Raw genomic sequence first — 8,538 nt, forward strand, 5'->3', positions numbered from 1 at the left:
ACTCTAACATTTGACAACCAAACAATTAAACAAGGCGACACGGTAAAGAATCTGGGTATTATCTTCGACCCAACTCTCTCCTTTGAGGCACACATTAAAAGCGTTACTAAAACGGCCTTCTTTCATCTCCGTAATATCGCTAAAATTCGCTCCATTCTGTCCACTAAAGACGCTGAGATCATTATCCATGCGTTTGTTACGTCTCGCCTCGACTACTGTAACGTATTATTTTCGGGTCTCCCCATGTCTAGCATTAAAAGATTACAGTTGGTACAAAATGCGCCTGCTAGACTTTTGACAAGAACAAGAAAGTTTGATCACATTACGCCTGTACTGGCTCACCTGCACTGGCTTCCTGTGCACTTAAGATGTGACTTTAAGGTTTTACTACTTACGTATAAAATACTACACGGTCTAGCTCCATCCTATCTTGCCGATTGTATTGTACCATATGTCCCGGCAAGAAATCTGCGTTCAAAGGACTCCGGCTTGTTAGTGATTCCCAAAGCCCAAAAAAAGTCTGCGGGCTATAGAGCGTTTTCCGTTCGGGCTCCAGTACTCTGGAATGCCCTCCCGGTAACAGTTCGAGATGCCACCTCAGTAGAAACATTTAAGTCTCACCTTAAAACTCATTTGTATACTCTAGCCTTTAAATAGACTCCCTTTTTAGACCAGTTGATCTGCCGTTTCTTTTCTTTTTCTTCTATGTCCCACTCTCCCTTGTGGAGGGGGTCCGGTCCGATCCGGTGGCCATGTACTGCTTGCGTGTGTATCGGCTGGGGACATCTCTGCGCTGCTGATCCGCCTCCGCTTGGGATGGTTTCCTGCTGGCTCCGCTGTGAACGGGACTCTCGCTGCTGTGTTGGATCCGCTTTGGACTGGACTCTCGCGACTGTGTTGGATCCATTGTGGATTGAACTTTCACAGTATCATGTTAGACCCGCTCGACATCCATTGCTTTCCTCCTCTCTAAGGTTCTCATAGTCATTATTGTCACCGACGTCCCACTGGGTGTGAGTTTTCCTTGCCCTTATGTGGGCCTACCGAGGATGTCGTAGTGGTTTGTACAGCCCTTTGAGACACTAGTGATTTAGGGCTATATAAGTAAACATTGATTGATTGATTGATATAGTGAGACCACACTAAACAACACTGTCATAAACATGTGCCATATAGTGAGACCACACTAAACAACATTATTATAAACATGTGCCATATAATGAGACCACACTGAACAATACTGTCATAAACATGTGCCATATAGTGAGACCACACTAAACAACACTGTCATAAACATGTGCCATATAGTGAGACCACACTAAACAACACTGTCATAAACATGTGCCATATAGTGAGACCACACTAAACAACACTGTCATAAACATGTGCCATATAGTGAGACCACACTAAACAACAATGTCATAAACATGTGCCATATAGTGAGACCACACTAAACAACACTGTCATAAACATGTGCTATATAGTGAAACCACACCAAACAACACTGTCATAAACATGTGCCATATAGTGAGACCACACTGATAAAGTTGAAGAATGCTCTTCAAAAACTTATTTGGAACATCCCACAGGTGTGCAGGCTAATTGGGAACAGGTGGGTGCCATGATTGGGTATAAAAACAGCTTCCCAAAAAATGCTCAGTCTTTCACAAGAAAGGATGGGGCGAGGTACACCCTTTTGTCCACAACTGCATGAGCAAACAGTTTAAGAACAACATTTCTCAAAGTGCAATTGCAAGAAATTTAGGGATTTCAACATCTACGGTCCATAATATCATCAAAAGGTTCGGAGAATCTGGAGAAATCACTCCACATAAGCGGCATGGCCGGAAACCAACATTGAATGACCGTGACCTTCGATCCCACAGACGGCATTGTATCAAAAACCGACATCAATCTCTAAAGGATATCACCACATGGGCTCAGAAACACTTCAGAAAACCACTGTCACTAAATACAGCTGGTCGCTATCTGTTAGTGCAAGTTAAAGCTCTACTATGCAAAGCGAAAGCCATTTATCAACAACATCCAGAAACGCTGCTTGCTTGTCAGGGTCCGAGATTATCTAAGATGGATTGATGCAAAGTGGAAAAGTGTTTGGTGGCCTGACGCGTCCACATTTCAAATTATTTTTGGAAATAATCGACATCGCATCATCCGGACCAAAGGAGAAGCGAACCATATAGATTGTTATCGACGCAAAGTTCAAAAGCCAGGATCTGTGATGGTATGGGGGTGCATTAGTGCCCAAGGCATGGGTAACTTACACATCTGTGAAGGCACCATTAATGCTGAAAGGTACATACAGGTTTTGGAACAACATATGCTGCTATCTAAGCGCCGTCTTTTTCATGGATGCCCCTGCTTATTTCAGCAAGACAATGCCAAGCCACATTCAGCACGTGTTACAACAGATTGGCTTCGTAAAAAATGAGTGCGGGTACTTTCCTGGCCCGCCTGCAGTCCGGACCTGTCTCCCATCAAAAATGTGTGGCGCATTCATTACTCCGGGGTCCACGCTGTCGTATTTTATGACTGAAGCTCTACATAAAACAAGAATGGTAAAGAATTCCACTTTCAAAGCTTCAACAATTAGTTTTCTCAGTTCCCAAACGTTTATTGAGTGTTGTTAAAAGAAAAGGTGATGTAACAGTGGTGAACATGCCCTTTCCCAACTACTTTGGCACGTGTTGCAGCCATGAATTTATAAGTTAATTATTATTTTCCAAAAAAAAAAATGAAGTTTATGAGTTTGAACATCAAATATGTTGTCTTTGTAGCATATTCAACTGAATATGGGTTGAACATGATTTGCAAATCATTGTATTGCGTTTATATTTACATCTAACACAATTTCCCAACTCATATGGAAACGGGGTTTGTAATATTTTGGCACAAACCGCTGTCATGCACGCCAAAGTTCTGCTTGCAGTCTGGTGTCAGTGATATGATTTTTGGGTTTCCACGTGCACCTCAAAAGTATCCTTAAAGAAAATAAGAGTCATTTGAGTAAGTAGTCGTTTTTTTTTTTTTTCTTCCCTCTTCTCCTCCCTGCTAATCTGGCTTCTTTACTCATCTGCCTGGCAAGGACTAAACTCTTTTCAGCCCACAACACCCGGGTCCAAATGTCAGGAGGTTGGCACGCTGCTTTCAAGCTCCGCCTTTCTCCAAGGGAAGAAAAGTGCACGTGAATAGTGCATGTGAAAAGTGCACGTGAAAAGTGCATGTGAAAAGTGCACGTGAAAAGGCCTGAGTAGCCAGCTGCATTAAAGGACAATTACAGAGGTGAACTATCTGCAGGGGGTCATGGGGGCCAATTGTGTCCCGTAGGGCCACTCGTGTCCCGTGGGGTCACTCGTGTCCTGTGGGGCCACTTGTGTGCGGGCCCTTCATTAGAAGCAGTGATGGAGGGATGCTGCGCCACACACTTGTTTTCTTCTTCTGTCATTTATCAATCAATCAATCAATCAATGTTTACTTATATAGCCCTAAATCACTAGTGTCTCAAAGGGCTGCACAAACCACTACGACATCCTCGGTAGGCCCACATAAGGGCAAGGAAAACTCACACCCAGTGGGACGTCGGTGACAATGATGACTATGAGAACCTTCGAGAGGAGGAAAGCAATGGATGTCGAGCGGGTCTAACATGATACTGTGAAAGTTCAATCCATAATGGATCCAAAACAGTCGCAAGAGTCCAGTCCAAAGCGAATCCAACACAGCAGCGAGAGTCCCGTTCACAGCGGAGCCAGCAGGAAAACATCCCAAGCGGAGGCGGATCAGCAGCGCAGAGATGTCCCCAGCCGATACACAGGCAAGCAGTACATGGCCACCGGATCGGACCCCCTCCACAAGGGAGAGTGGGACATAGGAGGAAAAGAAAAGAAACGGCAGATCAACTGGTCGAAAAAGGGAGTCTATTTAAAGGCTAGAGTATACAAATGAGTTTTAAGGTGAGACTTAAATGCTTCTACTGAGGTGGCATCTCGAACTTTTACCGGGAGGGCATTCCAGAGTACTGGAGCCCGAAATGAAAACGCTCTATAGCCCACAGACTTTTTTGGGGCTTTGGGAATCACTAATAAGCCGGAGTCCTTTGAACGCAGATTTCTTGCCGGGACATATGGTACAATACAATCGGCAAGATAGGATGGAGCTAGACCGTGTAGTATTTTATACGTAAGTAGTAAAACCTTAAAGTCACATCTTAAGTGCACAGGAAGCCAGTGCAGGTGAGCCAGTACAGGCGTAATGTGATCAAACTTTCTTGTTCTTGTCAAAAGTCTAGCAGGCGCATTTTGTACCAACTGTAATCTTTTAATGCTAGACATGGGGAGACCCGAAAATAATACGTTACAGTAGTCGAGGCGAGACGTAACAAACGCATGGATAATGATCTCAGCGTCTTTAGTGGACAGAACGGAGCGAATTTTAGCGATATTACGGAGATGAAAGAAGGCCGTTTTAGTAACGCTTTTAATGTGTGCCTCAAAGGAGAGAGTTGGGTCAAAGATAACACCCAGATTCTTTACCATGTCGCCTTGTTTAATTGTTTGGTTGTCAAATGTTAGAGTTGTATCATTAAAAAGAGGTCGGTGTCTAGCAGGACCGATAATCAGCATTTCCGTTTTTTTGGCGTTGAGTCGCAAAAAGTTAGCGGACATCCATTGTTTAATTTCATTAAGACACGCCTCCAGCTGACTACAATCCGGCGTGTTGGTCAGCTTTAGGGGCATGTAGAGTTGGGTGTCATCAGCATAACAGTGAAAGCTAACACCGTATTTGCGTATGATGTCACCTAGCGGCAGCATGTAGATACTGAAGAGTACAGGGCCAAGGACCGAACCCTGGGGAACTCCACACGTTACCTTAACGTAGTCCGAGGTCACATTGTTATGGGAGACACACTGCATCCTATCAGTAAGATAAGAGTTAAACCAAGACAGGGCTAAGTCTGACATACCAATTCGTGTTTTGATACGTTCTAATAAAATATTATGATCGACGGTATCGAAAGCAGCGCTAAGATCGAGGAGCAGCAACATAGATGACGCATCAGAATCCATCGTTAGCAATAGATCATTAGTCATTTTTGCGAGGGCTGTGTCCGTGGAGTGATTTGCCCTGAAACCGGATTGAAAGGTTTCACATAGATTGTTAGACGCTAAGTGTTCATTTAACTGCTCCGCAACAATTTTTTCGAGGATTTTTGAAATAAAGGGAAGGTGAGACACCGGTCGGTAGTTTACCATGAGGTCAGGATCGAGGTTAGGTCTTTTAAGAAGAGGATGAATAACCGCTTTTTTGAATGCTAGGGGAACAGTGCCCGAGGAAAGTGATAAGTTTATAATATTCAGCACTGATGGACCTAATAATACAAAGAGCTCCTTGATCAGTTTCCCAGGAAGTGGGTCAAGTAAACATGTTGTTTGTTTTATTCTATTTACACGTTGTAACAATTCCTTTAATGTTATTTCCTCAAAACAAGAGGAACTATTTTGGAGGGCAGTATCCGCCGTATATACAATCGTGTCAGTGTTAATAGAACCCCGTTGTAGCTGGGACGCATTGTCTTTAATCTCCTTTCTAATGACTTCAATTTTCTTACTAAAGAATTGCATAAAGTCATCAGCTGAGTGGGTGGAGCTACTGGAAGGAGTCCCTTGTTGGGTTAGCGATGCTACCGTATTAAACAAAAATTTAGGATCGTTTTTATTACGGTGGATGAGATTTGAGTAATATTTAGCTTTAGCTAAGGTAAGCATGCGTTTATAAGTTATTAAACTATCACTCCATGCTTGATGGTGCACCTCAAGTTTAGTCGTGCGCCATTTGCGTTCCAGCTTTCTACATAATAATTTCTGAGCTCTAGTTTCTTCTGTAAACCACGGGGTACGCTTTTTTGGAGCCTTTTTTAACTTTAGCGGTGCTATGTTATCAATGTTTTAGGGAATTTTTGATCAAATTATCCGTAGTAGCAATATTAATAATGTTGTGTTTATTATGCCCAGTGCATTTAGTATAATTACGACCATATCTAGGAATTGATACGACGGGAATTTTTCAATTGTTTGTTTGTTGCTTTGATAAACTGCACGCATCATAGTTTGCCACCTCAGTAGAACACATGTCCAACTCTGAAACAATCAAAGCAGAAAAAACTTGTTCTAATTTAACTGACTCCTTACCCAGACCAGTAGTCTCGCATCTTCCATTTAAATCCGGCTTCAGGATGGAGGGAAGTGGTGTTCTGTGGGGATTAGCCTTCTGCTTTGTTTTTAGCCCCGCTCGGCATCCGCGTTTCCGATCACACCGCTGGCGTCTGCTCCGTAGACGGCCCCCGCTGCTACTAGACTCCCCTGCTTCACAGGCCGCTGGATGTAGCCAACGAAGTATTCCCGTGCTAGTTAGCAGATCTAGCAAGCACGCGTCTATCAGTCCAAAACGGCCCGATATGTCCACATCCAGAAGTGTCTGGCGGTCGTACGTGATCACAGAGTGACCACGATGTGAGCCAGCCATAAAGTTTGAAGAATTGTCCGGTATTTCTGCCAAATGTTCCATCTTTAGCAGGAGCTCCTCGAGGTCGCAGCCCTACCGGGCGCCGCCATCTTGGATCTTTCTTTACTTCACTTTTACCACACTGCAGGGGGCATTGATCAATCAATCAACCAAAGTATGAAGTTAAAGTAGCAATGATAGACACACACACACACACACACACATTTTTTCCTACGGCCGTAAATCACAAGTGTCTCAAAGGGCTGCCCAAGCCACAACGACCATAGCTCAATGACGTTGTCATTGGCAGTGTGCAAGCAGACAACTTTATCTACACTTTAATATCGCATTAATAACACTTTAATATCACTTTGATATCACTTTGATATCATTTTAATATCACTTTAATATCACTTTAATATCACTTTAATATCACTTTGCTATCATTTTAATATCACTTTAATATCACTTTATCATTTTAATATCACTTTAATATCACTTAAATATCACTTTGATATAATTTTAATGTCACTTTGATATCATTTTAATATCACTTTAATAATACTTTAATATCACTTTATCACTTTAATATCACTTTAATATCCCTTTAATATCACTTTGATATCACTTAAATATCACTTTATTATCACTTTAATATCACTTTAATATCACTTTATTATCGCTTTAATATCACTTTAATATAATTTTGATATCACTTTATCACTTTATTATCACTTTAATATGACTTTATTACCACTTTAATATCACTTTAATATCACTTTATAATTAATTTAATATCACTTTAATATTACTTTGATATCACTTTAATATCACTTCAATATCGCTTCAATATCACTTTATCACTTTATAATTAATTTAATATCACTTTATTATCACTTTGATATCACTTTAATATCGGTTTGATATCCATTTAATATCACTTTGATATGACTTTATTATCACTTTGATAACACTTTAATATCACTTTATTATCACTTTGAAATCACGTAATCACTTTAAAATCACTTTAATATCACTTTAATATCACTTTGAAATCATTTTAATATCACTTTAATTTCACTTTAATATCACTTTGATATCACTTTGATATCATTTTAATGTCACTTTGATGTCATTTTAATATCACTTTAATAGTACTTTAATATCACTTTATCACTCTAATATCACTTTAATATCACTTTAATATCCCTTTAATATCCCTTTAATATCACTTTGATATCACTTAAATATCAGTTTATTATCACTTTAATATCACTTTCTTATCGCTTTAATATCACTTTAATATCATTTTGATATCACTTTATCACTTTATTATCACTTTAATATCACTTTATTACCACTTTAATATCACTTTAATATCACTTTATAATTAATTTAATATCACTTTATTATCACTTTGATATCACTTTAATATCACTTTGATATCCATTAAATATCACTTTGATATCACTTTATTATCACTTTGATATCACTTTATTATCACTGTGATATCACAGCTATGAGCAGCTTAAAACTGTTTTGCAACTGTCTTCAACTTCTGTGCATGTATGTACATGTGTACACTAGGGTTGTACTATTTACTGGTACTAGTCTAGTATCCTCTAAAGACTAAGCTTTGTCTCCATGGCGACGAATGAAGTAAGTTTCTTCCAAGTTGCATTATCACTGGAGGACAAAGAACAGGTAACATGCTTCACTACACACCGTAGGAGGATACAAGAGCTCACTGGCGTCACACTGTAAACAAATGCCATGGGTGGATCTACACCTGACATCCACTGTAATGATACCAAGTACATGAGCGTATCTAGTGGATACTACTATGATTACATCGATTCGTAGTATGTTTATAAAGTCAGTAAATATGTCCCTGGACACATGAGGACTTTGAATATGACCAATGTATGATCCTGTAACTACTTGGTATCAGATCAATACCTAAATGTGTGGTATCATCCAAAACTAATGTCAGGTATCAAGGATAAGTGATTATTA

The sequence above is a fragment of the Nerophis ophidion genome, linkage group LG12 (assembly GCF_033978795.1).
Source record: "Nerophis ophidion isolate RoL-2023_Sa linkage group LG12, RoL_Noph_v1.0, whole genome shotgun sequence".
In the NCBI taxonomy this organism is placed as follows: domain Eukaryota; kingdom Metazoa; phylum Chordata; class Actinopteri; order Syngnathiformes; family Syngnathidae; genus Nerophis; species Nerophis ophidion.